This window comes from Mesoplodon mirus (genome assembly GCF_964341445.2).
Source record: "Mesoplodon mirus genome assembly, chromosome: 10".
In the NCBI taxonomy this organism is placed as follows: Eukaryota; Metazoa; Chordata; class Mammalia; order Artiodactyla; family Ziphiidae; genus Mesoplodon; species Mesoplodon mirus.
This window is the reverse complement of record NC_138986.1, coordinates 59804162-59817132: the sequence shown is the minus strand read 5'-3', so window position 1 is coordinate 59817132 and position 12971 is coordinate 59804162. Positions and strand designations below refer to the sequence as shown.

The following is a 12971-nucleotide window of genomic DNA, read 5'->3' as shown; positions in this document are numbered from 1 at the left end:
ACTACTCTGGTGTGTTGGGTCAGAATAGGTTCCTCTAAGGTAATGAGTATATAAAACTGAAACCTAAAGAATAGTTATCTAGGTGGAAGAGAAAGATGGAAGAAGATGGAAGAAGCTCAGAGATGAAAAAATTAGAATAAGATAAATCCAATATACAAGTGCTGAGAGAGCAAAGCAAGACAGTGGGAGGGATGGCAGAAAATGTTACATTAGAAAAATATGATTACCTTTTATTCAACACCTATTTGTTGAGTAAATGCCAAGTGTCAAACACTGTTCTAAGTACTGGGGAATATATCAGTGAACAGGTTAGACAAAATTCTTACTCTTATGGAGCTTATGTTCCTTTCTCTGTCAATAAATGACGCATCAAAGCGTATGTCCTTTTATCTGTCAATAAGTGAAATATGAAGTATTTTCTTAAATTCTAACTTCTTTTAGGTGTTTCAATTTAAAGACCCATGATTATTTTAGATATTTACTTGGCTTATTACTCATCACTAGAAACCCATGATATCATTTCATTTTTCTAATTTAATGATCATTAGTATATTTTCTCCTATATTATATCTTATTGGCTTGACTTGTATTTCATATCTCTAAATTGACAAGAGAAAAATTTGGCCACCAATAATAATGCAAGTATGAGTTTATATGCTATCAAATAAAATGTTACACTACAATTAATTTTATAATACACAGAAAGTAAAAACAGAAACATTATTTTCATATTAATCCATAATATAAAATGAGGAACTCATTGTCAGGAATCTGGAAGCAGTACTCTCATAGATAGTATGTTACACTCATTAAAATTTTTTTTCTGATGTTAAGCTCCATAATATGCAAGATTTTAAAAAAGAACTAGGCTAAGAGCTGTGTAAAGTGACTAAAAATGAGGTAAAGTTAAAAACTGATTGAGGGCTTCCCTCGTGGTGCACTGGTTGAGAGTCTGCCTGCCGATGCAGGGGACACGGGTTCGTGCCCCAATCCGGGAGGATCCCACATGCTGCGGAGTGGCTGGGCCCGTGAGCCATGGCCGCTGAGCCTGTGCATCTGGAGCCTGTGCTCCGAACGGGAGAGGCCACAACAGTGAGAGGCCCACGTACCGCAAAAAAAAAAAAAAGAAAAAAAAAAAAAAAAAAAGATTGAAATCTTGTTGATCTTCAAAAGTATGGAGCTTTCCTATTACAACCACTTGCTTATATCTGCACATAAGCAAGTAAATAAATAAACAAATAAATAAACTGTCTAATGGAACAGGATAGAAAGCCCAGAGATAAAGCCATGCACATATGGTCACCTTATCTTTGATAAAGGAGGCAAGAATATACAATGGAGAAAAGACAGCCTCTTCAATAAGTGGTGCTGGGAAAACTGGACAGCTACATGTAAAAGAATGAAATTAGAACACTCCCTAACACCATACACAAAAATAAACTCAAAATGGATTAAAGACCTATGTGTAAGGCCAGACACTATCAAACTCTTAGAGGAAAACATAGGCAGAACACTCTATGACATAAATGACAGCAAGATCCTTTTTGACCCACCTCCTAAAGAAATGGAAATAAAAACAAAAATAAACAAATGGGACCTAATGAAGCTTAAAACCTTTTGCACAGCAAAGGAAACCATAAACAATACAAAAAGACAACCCTCAGAATGGGAGAAAATATTTGCAAATGAAGCAACTGACAAAGGATTAATCTCCAAAATTTACAAGCAGCTCATGCAGCTCAATATCAAAAACACAAAAAACCCAATCCAAAAATGGGCAGAAGACCTATATAGACATTTCTCCAAAGAAGGTATACAGATTGCCAACAAACACATGAAAGGATGCTCAAAATCACTAATCATTAGAGAAATGCAAGTCAAAAGTACAATGAGGTATCACCTCACACCAGTCAGAATGGCCATCATCAAAAATTCTACAAACAATAAATGCTGGAGAGGTTGTGGAGAATGGGAACTCTCTTGCACTGTTGGTGGGAATGTAAACTGGTGCAGACACTATGGAGAACAGTATGGAGGTTCCTAAAAAAACAAAAAATGGAACTACCATACGACCCAGCAATCCCACTACTGGGCATATACCCTGAGAAAACCATAATTCAAGAAGAGTCATGTACCACAATGTTCATTGCAGCTCTATTTACAATAGCCAAAACATGGAAGCAACCTAAGTGTCCATTGATTGATGAATGGGTAAAGAAGATGTGGCACATATATACAATGGAATATTACTCAACCATAAAAAGAAACGAAACTGGTTTATTTGTAGTGAGGTGGATGGACCTGGAGTCTGTCATACAGAGTGAAGTAAGTCAGAAAGAGAAAAACAAATACTGTATGCTAACACATATGTATGGAATCTAAAAAAAAAAAAAAAGGTTCTGAAGAACCTGGGGCAGGACAGGAATAGATGCAGATGTAGAGAATAGACTTGAGGACACAGGGAGGGGTAAGGGTAAGCTGAGATGAAGTGAGAGAGTAGCATGGGCATATATACACTACCACTTGTAAAATAGATAGCTAGTGGGAAGCAGCCACATAGCACAGGGAGATCAGCTCAGTGCTTTGTGACCACCTAGAGGGGTGGGATAGGAAGGGTGGGTGAGAGATGCAAGAGCGAGGAGATATGGGGATATATATATATATATATGTATGTATAGCAGATTCACTTTGTTATAAAGCAGAAACTAACACATCGTTGTAAAGCAATTACACTCCAATAAAGATGTGAAAAATAAATACATTAAATAAATAAATAAATAATAAAAACTGTCTAAACTGCAGAAAAAGAGATCTAGGGGAGAATTTCCACAGTGGATATTACTGTCCTACTAATTGGTTGTTATAGGAGACTTTGGGAATCCATTTTAATGACAGAAAGGTGAAATATTATGAAATCACCTATAAGTGAATCTGTATTCCAGAAAGAGAAAAAAAATCAAGACAATACAAGTTATAAATAATACAACAATCAAGCAGTATCAGATTATTTTATTCTGAGGTTAAGTGATGAGACAAAGTATGAAAAATTTTTAAATGAAAATTTGAACTTTTAGATGAAAAATGTGACACCAGTAAAGGATTTTTTACATAGAATTCTGATTTTTTTTGTTGTTGGGTTTTTTGCTTTCAGACTCAGAGGTGAGGTAGATGAGCAGGAGAGAATAAGAGTATGAAAAGGAGAGAAAGAAAACTTATATTGCGATATTGTTAACATTTAAAAGAGTCACAATGAGCCGTACTTTAACAAACCTTTTAAACAGCATAGATGTTCCTTTAGCTGGCATGGTTTGGGGTATGTTCCTGCTAAAAGGAACAGAGCTAGACCAGAAGGCCTATGAAATTCATAAAAGCAACACTGAATTTCCCATTTAGTGGATACTATAAATAAATGATAAAGTACACATTTACCTTTGTAGTAATAGGTACTTGCATATATTGATAACCTACTAGAATTGGGAATCTTCCAGGGCAGTAAATAAAAGTTATCCTTTGGTAGCAAGATTATGGGAACATTATCAGTATTAAAGTTTATTTTTAACACCTGTGCTGGTGGGGCAGCTAACAAATGTAGATGCACCTTATAAAATCAGGACATGATAATGTTTTTATTTGTACACAGTTGATCAGTACAGAGAAGATGGTGTTTCTATCTTATAGTCAGTCTGATGCCAGGTATTTAAAAGTGTTCAATTTTCATAGGATAATTGCAAACATTAATTTGTATATAATTTCAATAATTTGAAGTCAATTGAAGAACTCTTGCTATTTGGCTTAGCTTTTTGAAGTGGATGTGATTATGACCTGAAACGCAGATGAATAGCAGGATTATGGTCTTATAGATCATACAATTCATTATGTTCTCACTAATCAATATCTGGCATCAGATACTACAACTTCACTGTATATGTTTCATCCATTTAGATGGGCAGATCTATATTTTTGTTTTTACTTTATTTTGCTGCATATATCATGAGTAAAAGACCTTTTTGAGATCTTTAAAGCTATTAGGCTTCTTATTGCTTTGCAACTTAAGGATTCAGTATTTGAAAGTTTAGTTTGTCAATAACTTTTAGTCCTAAAGTCCATAACTGAGAAGATCATTAGAAATGATATTTTCTTATATTAAGCTAGTTTTTCAGTCTTTAATTTTCTCAGTCTCTTCTCATCATAGAAGGACTACTAACCAAATATCTTATTCTTAATTATTAAGACACCTTATAGAAAGACTCATTCTTAAGATTCAGCTTCTTGCTGTATTCTGTGGTGTGGGAACAATTAGAAAGCAATGGAGGAAAATTATTAGATTTTAATCATAAAACATACCAAGGCCTGTGAGTCTGTGAAGTAACACTAAGACACTAAGAAAAGCCCCATAAATGATGTTGTGGCTTTGTTTTGGTCAATGTCTGAAGTGACTGGACCATGTTAGAGATAATATTTAATTTTGGAAGAAAAAATTAAACCCAACATTACTGGCTTAATGTAAAATCTATGTTAAAGGTGTAAATACCTGTGGAACCTGAAAGAAGAAACTGCTGGTTTCACAATTTTACTAAGTATAACCTAATTCTGGGGTTCCAGGGGTAAATGAAATCCCAGAGTACCTCACAATTTCAGAACCACAGGATGCTCCCAAGTCCTGTAGAGTCTTTGCCAGTCTGAGGATCTCTTTGCACTACTGCCAGCCACCACTATTTCCCATTGCTCGGTCAGTGTTCCCTTCTCTCCCCCTCTTTTCAGGGAATTCTTGAAGCTGCTCATAGTGTCTTCTAATTCTGTATCTGCTTCAGAATGGAGAATTCATCTCTGTGATGATCCCAATAGAGAATGGAGTTATTCCCACTCTTTCCCAATCAGAGGCAGTCTCCTTGGTGTTGCAGAGGGAATGAATCAAACCTTCTGTCCAGGGACATGCTTGAAGAGCCAGTTCACTGGTGTGCATATGACACATTCTGTGACACGGTCTACTGATGCCCATATCAACCAAACTTGTAGTGCATCATCTCAAAGGCACTATGCTAGTAGAAGGGCACAATTGCTCATAACGTTCACCATATTTGCTTGCCCAACCTTCAGATTTCTGATCAGTGAAACTCTTTTTCCATGCTGCAGGCTCTTGCGGAAACTACACATAATGCCTGGGACATCTGGTCATGCTCCTTCAATGCCCTTTTAAACACAGTTATTCTTAGATTTTATCCTTTGAATAGCACCTACTTGAAGATAGCATAATAAGCAAATTCAAATTGCTCCACAAGTTGAAATATATTAGATGGTGAATATTTTTTAAATTATTTTTTTCTAAAAGTGTACATTATAGAATTCCTTCAAATTATTGTTTGATTTGGTAATTTAAATTGTATGTACCTTTATATAATACTTAACCACTGCTTCTATATATATATATGAGAGATACTTAATAAGCATTTCTTGGTTGATTGAAATTAGATTACACCTATGTTAGGAAACAAAAATAAAATTTTGAAATATTTTGAAGTAAAGAATGCTCTATCTTATTGTTATAGCAAAATGTTTCAAATTCTGCCTTATTCTAAATCTACTATGAATTTATATATTTTTATTCTTTGAAAACCCTCCAAAATAATTATTAATTTAGATAAAAATTAGTAAGCTCTTTGTGAGATATATATATAAATTAATGCACTAAATATTTAACTTAATAAAGTGTAATTATCCCCATTTAACAGATAAATACACTGATATCTAAAGATATTAAGCAATTTACTGAAAGTCAGACAGATAAATAGTGAAAGAGCAAACAATCAAACCACAAGCTGCCTACTCTTTGCCAAAGTGCTATTCTGCCTCCTGCTATATTTAAATAAATTGAGTTCCATCGTTAAGAGTTTAGTTCAATCTATTCAGCATTTATTGAGTCCCTACTTTGTACATGCTACACAGTATCAAAGGAAACGCAAAAGATTCAGGGAGGTGAGTCATTCAATATGAAAATCCATTCCATAAATGTTAAAAATTATTTAAAATTCTTAGTTTTTTGATAGATCATTTGAGTTACTATATATTTAAAATCTCCAGAATTTGGAAAACATCTATAAATTTATTCTGTGGCTTCCAGCCAAGGATTGGCATGGTGGGGATTGCTAGGTTGCAATTTCACAAATTTCTGATTCGCCTGACTTGTTCATTGCCTTAGGTTCTTTGGACATTGTCTTGAAATTTTACTTCATGTCTGTAAAGTCACAGAACCTATTAAGCCAAAACTAGATTCTGTGTCTATGATAGGTTGTACTTTTAGATTTTGACACTATGTTTTTAATTTTTCTCACCAGCAGTGCTAATATCTTTCATTATTATAAGGTTGCTTTAACTTTCAATTATTTTTTTATTTTTTAAATTTTCTTTATTTATTTTTAGCTGTGCTGGGTCTTTGTTGATACACACAGTCTTTCTCTAGTTGCAGCGAGCAGGGGCAACTCTTCATTGCGGTGTGTGGGCTTCTCATTGCAGTGGCTTCTCTTGTTGTGGAGCACGGGTTCTAGGTGCGCGGGCTTCAGTAGTTGTGCATGTGGACTCAGTAGTTGTGGCTCACGGGCTCTAGAGCACAGGCTCAATAGTTATGGTGCAGGGGCTTAGCTGCTCCACGGCATGTGGGGTCTTCCCAGACCAGGGCTCGAACCCATGTCCCCTGCATTGGCAGGTGGATTCTTAACCACTGAGCCACCAGGGAAGTCCAACTTTCAATGTCTTTGTCTGATGTTCTGAAACATTTCAAAAGGTGCATGTGATAACCTTTTGTTTTGCTAATAAGATAAACCTTTGTAGTAAAATAATTTGAAATTTTATAGCCTCTCTTCCATAATTCTTTTCTTCATTTACAATTTATATTTTGGAATCTAAATTTTATGTGTAGACTATACCAACAGACTTATTAAATGAGTTAGAGATTGCCATGTAATTAAGCTGATAGTTGAGTAAAAAATATAAAAGGAAATATCAGACAATAGGTTACCATTTTTGTAGCATTAAATCATTGAAGAATGAAAATCAGCTAGTTAATGTCATTAGAAATAATATGCCACAGGCATTCGAAATATATTATTGAGATATATGTCAGTTGGGGACGTTTAGTTATAATCATTGTTTTTGCAGTTGATTGTCTCAGGGTGGAGGGGAAACTAGCACCTGGAAAAGTGAGCTCGGTTTTTACAGTGATGTGTAAAGTTAGAAAAGAGGTCAGAAACAACTTGAATGAAGTCAAATCAGGATGAGTCCTTGGTACATATGCAAGAAAATCCCATTTGTCCATCCAGGTAGACTCAGTACACTGTTATCAAAAGAAAACCTAATATTTAAACAGAATAATTCAACAAATATTTTATCATTACTTTCCAATCTGTTTTTAAATACAGTTGCAGCAACATTTGTGATTGTCGTTCTATTTTAGTTTGCTTAAATGATGAGAGTGGAGCCTGTAGTGAGAGTAGGAAGGGGAAATGTGGAAGAGGGCAATGACTTGAATTAGAAAATGGAATGGCAACAATTGCTTAGCAATTCATTCCTGAAATGAAAGTACATTAGTTTTAACTTGGCTCTGGCAGTAATGATTATCAATGAAATAAACCCTAAATAATCCAAAACACAGGTGCATTTACTATACGAATTTTATATTAACAGTAGATTGTGAGCACAAGTGGCCTCTCCAGGACTTTTGGAAACATGTTCTTGTATAAATTTTTTTTGCTCCAAACTGTTTAAAAAAAGTGGTAGATTTTTCTTCTTGGTATGATTTCACTTTTGTCTGTGTATGTGTGTCTGTGTGTCTGTGTGTGTGTGTGTTGCTAGGGCATTTATTGTATATGTTACTTATACAACTGGAGTTATTTGTCATTCCTAGAGCTCGTAACAGAAAACACAAATTAAGCTATATAAGTAAATAACAAATGTTTGCATTCTCTTGCAGCATCTTGATGGTGACACTTTATTTTGATAATGATAAAATGCTAGATAATATTTTTAAAATTTCCTGAAGTGACAGAGTTTTGTACTTTGGTCTGGGCCACCCAGAGATTAGTTGGCATGTTTGACAGTGCAGATTCCACATCTCAGAGAGATCTGGAAGTCCTGTCTTCTGTACCCCAGGAAATACACGGTGCTTGACACTTTCAACACATTCACGTGAACTGGCTATTTTAATCCCAAAGAATGCCCACTTACATATTGTAAATTAGTTTCTTTCTACTCATCAGTCTTTGTGAAACATGTAAAATGCAGCAGACTAAGAATTATTTTTATTTATTATGATTAGTATTCTCTCTACATTAACTTGGAACTCTAGAATGTGAATATGGTGCCCATCCAAACATGAATCACTTCCATTTGCATGTTAGATTTAAAGCCATTTCATTTTCACAACCTGAAAACACCCATTTGGTGGAAAAATCTTTCATATTTTATCTCATACAAGATTTAGTACCTAGTAAGTAACTATTACTGCACTGAGGGTTCCCTACTCATCCCACCTCACAGTTTGAAAACAAAACTAGAAAAAAATATGTCATCCCATCTAACTTGATGCCCACCTGGAACAACGATGCCATCAAAGAAGCAAGTACTTATTTGCTAGTAGTTTGGGAAAAGAGCTGGAAGTACCTGCTAGACTTCACTCGTTTCCACCTGGTTCAGCTTTTAGTCTGATAAACTAAGATCCATATTGAAACTCTACTAGCAAGGAGAAACAGGAGTATGGGATTTTCTGCATTCATTCTGTATAGGTATAAATCTTGGTCAAAAAAACTAGAGTACAGGAATTTTCATATTCCTTTTTTAAAAGTCATATTTAATCTATTTTAGCTCCTGATATCCAGGCCTACACTGAGATCGTGAAGATATCTTGGTCTAATAAGGGGCCAGATACACTGGGGGATGGGTGAATTGTATCCTAAGCCAAGGTTTCCTTCTCTTTTTTTCTTTTACTTGCCCCTGTAGAGCAGTCAGCTCGTGGCATAATCAGGAGTGCTATTCCAAAGTCACAGACACCTTGCTGCCTCCAACTTGGCCCTCAGAGAGCTCTTCTGATCCTCTCAGCTCTGGGCAAAGCTTCCAGCCTCGAAAGGATTAAACGTTCCGAGCAATGCCTCATCTAGGACCTAGATGCAATGAGTAAATCAAGGCCCCCAAAGGTGAGGAAAAGACTGTCGGTCTAAAACATTCATCTCTTTTCCAGTTGTCTTACTCCTACCTCTCAGTAGTTAAGCTTTCTTCCATCAACAAAAACCAAGATGTGGATTTTTTTCTTTAGTTTTTGAAAATTTCTGCTTCCTGCTCATAACCCACTTTTTCAAGGAAAGGAGTTCAGAACTTAGGGTATAAAACAAATGCATCTTCTTGGGGTGGGGGGAAAAAGACCCACAACAGGGACAATGTAGATATTTGCATGTTCTCAGGCTATTATCCTGGTAAAATTCAGCAATTTTTAAATTCACTAAACATTTAGAGATTGTATTCCACATGATGCCAAGAGCTGATGACTCAGTGGTGTGCAACAGAGTTCTCACAGGACTTAGAGTCTAGCAGGAAACTTCTGTAATTTAGAAGGTTGACAATTGAGCAGGTAAATCCTGGTGTGAGCACACAGCAGCTGCTTTGTAGTTATTTTCAAGATTTAAATCCCAATCCTGAAAGCTGAAAATGAAAAATAAGGATAATTTTTTTTGTTTCATCAGTTTGTAAATTGTATGTTTCTCTCCAACTTTTATGCCAAGTATCAACTTCCAGAATTTGTTTGTAGAAGGAAGTCATGTTAGACCTCATTTTGCTACTGATTCAACCAATTTTGACTAATATTGCTAATTATTATATTAGAATTGTGTGGAATAGGTATTTTTAAAAGCATATGAAGTAAGTTTGGTTTAAACTCTAAGAGAATAATCTTGATTAAAGGTGGTCACTTATTAGTTTTCAGATACTGCATATTATCACTTACTTTCAGTTCTTTCTAGTAATTTTATGAGAGAAAATGCATAGTCACTGGAGAAAAATTTTCTTACAACTTTTTTTCTCTTCCTTTCTTTCAAATCCTGTAAAACGACAATAAGTATAACCAAATATTTTTAATTAGCTTCTTTGTATTTTATCTAAGCTTACTTCAGAAAATTTTTCCAGACACCACATTTAGATAATTTCTTCTTAAGCAAAGAGTGCTGAAATATCAGAGGAAATACGGTGTTGAAGAGAAAGAGAAGAGTTTGTTTTGGTTTTGAAACATGATCATTGTTCATGTATGTAAAATAAATCTCTTTTCTTATCGTTCGTCTTTGTAATAATTGCTTATAAAATGATAATTTACAACTCTAAGTTTTGTTTGCTGCAGGGTATTTTAGGACTTGATTTGTCACCTAGAGCAGTGGCATCAAATCACCAATAAGCATTCAGAGAGATCATGCTGGTTGCAGCACCTCCCTGGAGCCAGGGATAGAAAAAGGAGCAGATATATTTGAATATATTCAATTGACTAAAGAAAGAGAGAGGGTTTATATTTTATTTTAGATCCAGCCAGAAAGACGACAGTGGATGTGATGGGAATTTTGTCATTGCTTTGGGAGGTGTTGATGTCCAAAGAGGTGAGATTGGGTTCTGGAAGAATTTGATAGGTAGTTTAGTAAAAATTTTCAGGCTTGTATTACTGAGATCGTAAGTCAAAATGCTTCTTATTAAGATTTTACTTATTAAGATTAAGATTTTAAGGGTGAGAGGTTAGCCCAGTTCTTTCACATAAAGGTCTTAGCTTGATAAAAAGTGAAATCATAGTTTTCAAGCTTCATAAATTAGTGACATTGAGCAGTTTGCACCTCTGCAACTTTGCTGTGAGGAATACAATGACATTCTGTGCTGTGTTTGCCTATGAGATGATTTCCTTGAAGTCCCGTAATGAGTTGTTTTTGGCAGGATTAATGAGTATTATAATGGTAAATGGATGTTTGCAGCTCAGTTGTGTTCCATCACGGAGTAACATGGGGTTTCTGGTCCCTTGGAGGCCATAATTGGTGGCATTAATGCAGTTTTTAATTACAATTCTTGAAAAAAAATGAATTGGAACCAAAACAAAGCTAAGTGATCATCTCTCTGCTGTTTCAGGTGGTATAAACAGAGGACTGTTGCTAACTCTGATATCTATAATTTGAATCATACCCTCCAAATAGAACATATGCAGTATATTTTGATGACTATTTTGTTTAGAAGTGACTTATTTGCCTTTATTTTGTCTTATTCATATATACTGAAATAGCTTTTATTATATTTAATATAATATATATGCATGTATAATATATGCTTATACATGAATATGAAACGTATACATATTATAAAGGTATACATAAAAATGTAAGTGAAGGCAGACATAAAATTATAGGCTCACTTCTTATATTTATACCCCAATATTTGTTTCCTGATTCTCACTGTTAGTATTGAGCAGTATAATTGTAATTAATTCCCAAAGCTCTATGAATGAACTAGAATGCACAAAGATTTTTCTTTCTCTCCTTTCACACACATATGTGAGAAACTACTAACAGCTGCTGCTTCAGCATATCCCATCTTTGCAGTATTATGTTTGTTGGTGGTCTGTAGTGGCAAGTCCAACATTGATCTATAGGATAACATTTGCAAAGTGTTCTATGAAGGGGAAAAATATCTCATAAGATGACCTAGCATACATATATAAAGAGTAAAATAATATAAAATTTAAAAATCCACAAAACCAGCCATTTATTCCTAATCAATTTATATACTTGCCTCAACTGTATTGGTTACCATATATTTAATTCTAACAATAATATAATCATTATTTAACATTCCTATATTTTGAAATAAAACACAGGGCAAAATATTAGACTGTGGTTAATTAAATAGTAAGTGAAATATCTGAGATTAACTGACTGTGTTATCTTTTTATGTTCTTGCTAAAGTAAGTAAATGTGGAGGCTATTCCTTATTTTCATAGCCCTTTATAAAGATATTCTTGTTATCTGAGTTTTTCTTTAGTTAACAGTATGTGGGACAGAAATGCATTTGGATCAATGGCAAACAATCATATCTATGGAAAAAGTACAAAAAACTGGAAGCTATGGAATTGTTTCCATATTTATGGCTGAGTTTTGGTGAGACTTAAACAGCCTCACATCTTCTTAGAATTGCCAGCATTAAAAAAAAATGCTACCTTTCTCAACCATGTGTCTTTGAAACTTACTATCTGTGTCATTTTGAGTTTCACCATCAGGTAAAATTCATTGATAGGCTCAAATATCTGGTTCCTTCCAAAGCTTTCCACAGTCCTGTAAAACAGTTGCATTTTCTATTTGTAAAGAAGCAAACAAATAAACAAAACAAAAAACAAACAAGAGCAAATTTAAAAACAAAAACAAAAACAAAAACCTCTATGATACTTATAAAGAGGAATTTCAGAGTTCGGGAACTGTGGAGCAAATTTTTAACAACATGGCCTACCCAGAACGGGGACCCAGCCTTGGTTTTATGCGGCTCCATTCTCTTCGTGTTCCTGATGATTGAGTGTGCTGAAGTTGCTTTGTTTTTTCTTTAGAAGAGTGATGATAGTGATTAATTCAGTTGATGCATCATTGTCCCGTCCCCACCACTTTAGTAGTTTCCACGAAACATCTTAAAATAACTAGACAGCATTTATACATGTGAGAATTCTGTATGCTTTTGCATATTATCATTCTATCTAAGTCTGATGCTGATCTTGTCAGCCATACCATCTAAAATTACTGGAGAAAAAAGAGACCAAAATGCAAGTAAAAACTGAATGTTTAAGTAGATGTTTAATGCTAGGGGAATGTGTATATGTGTTACATGTGTACATACACACATATACATAGACACACGTGTGTAATACACATGCACATATATACATATATAAATATAATTTTAAAATTTATCCAGAGTGTACTAGC

The 12971-nt window shown here is 34.6% G+C and overlaps 1 long non-coding RNA gene across 1 annotated transcript in view; it reads left to right on the top strand.

Moving 5' to 3' along the window:
• LOC309810957 overlaps window positions 1-12971 on the top strand; it is a 175858-nt gene that overhangs the window by 52048 nt on the left and 110839 nt on the right. The window contains exon 2 of the long non-coding RNA XR_014295081.1: window positions 8989-9182. This is a non-coding gene — a long non-coding RNA (uncharacterized lncRNA). The remainder of the gene's footprint in view (window positions 1-8988; window positions 9183-12971) is intronic.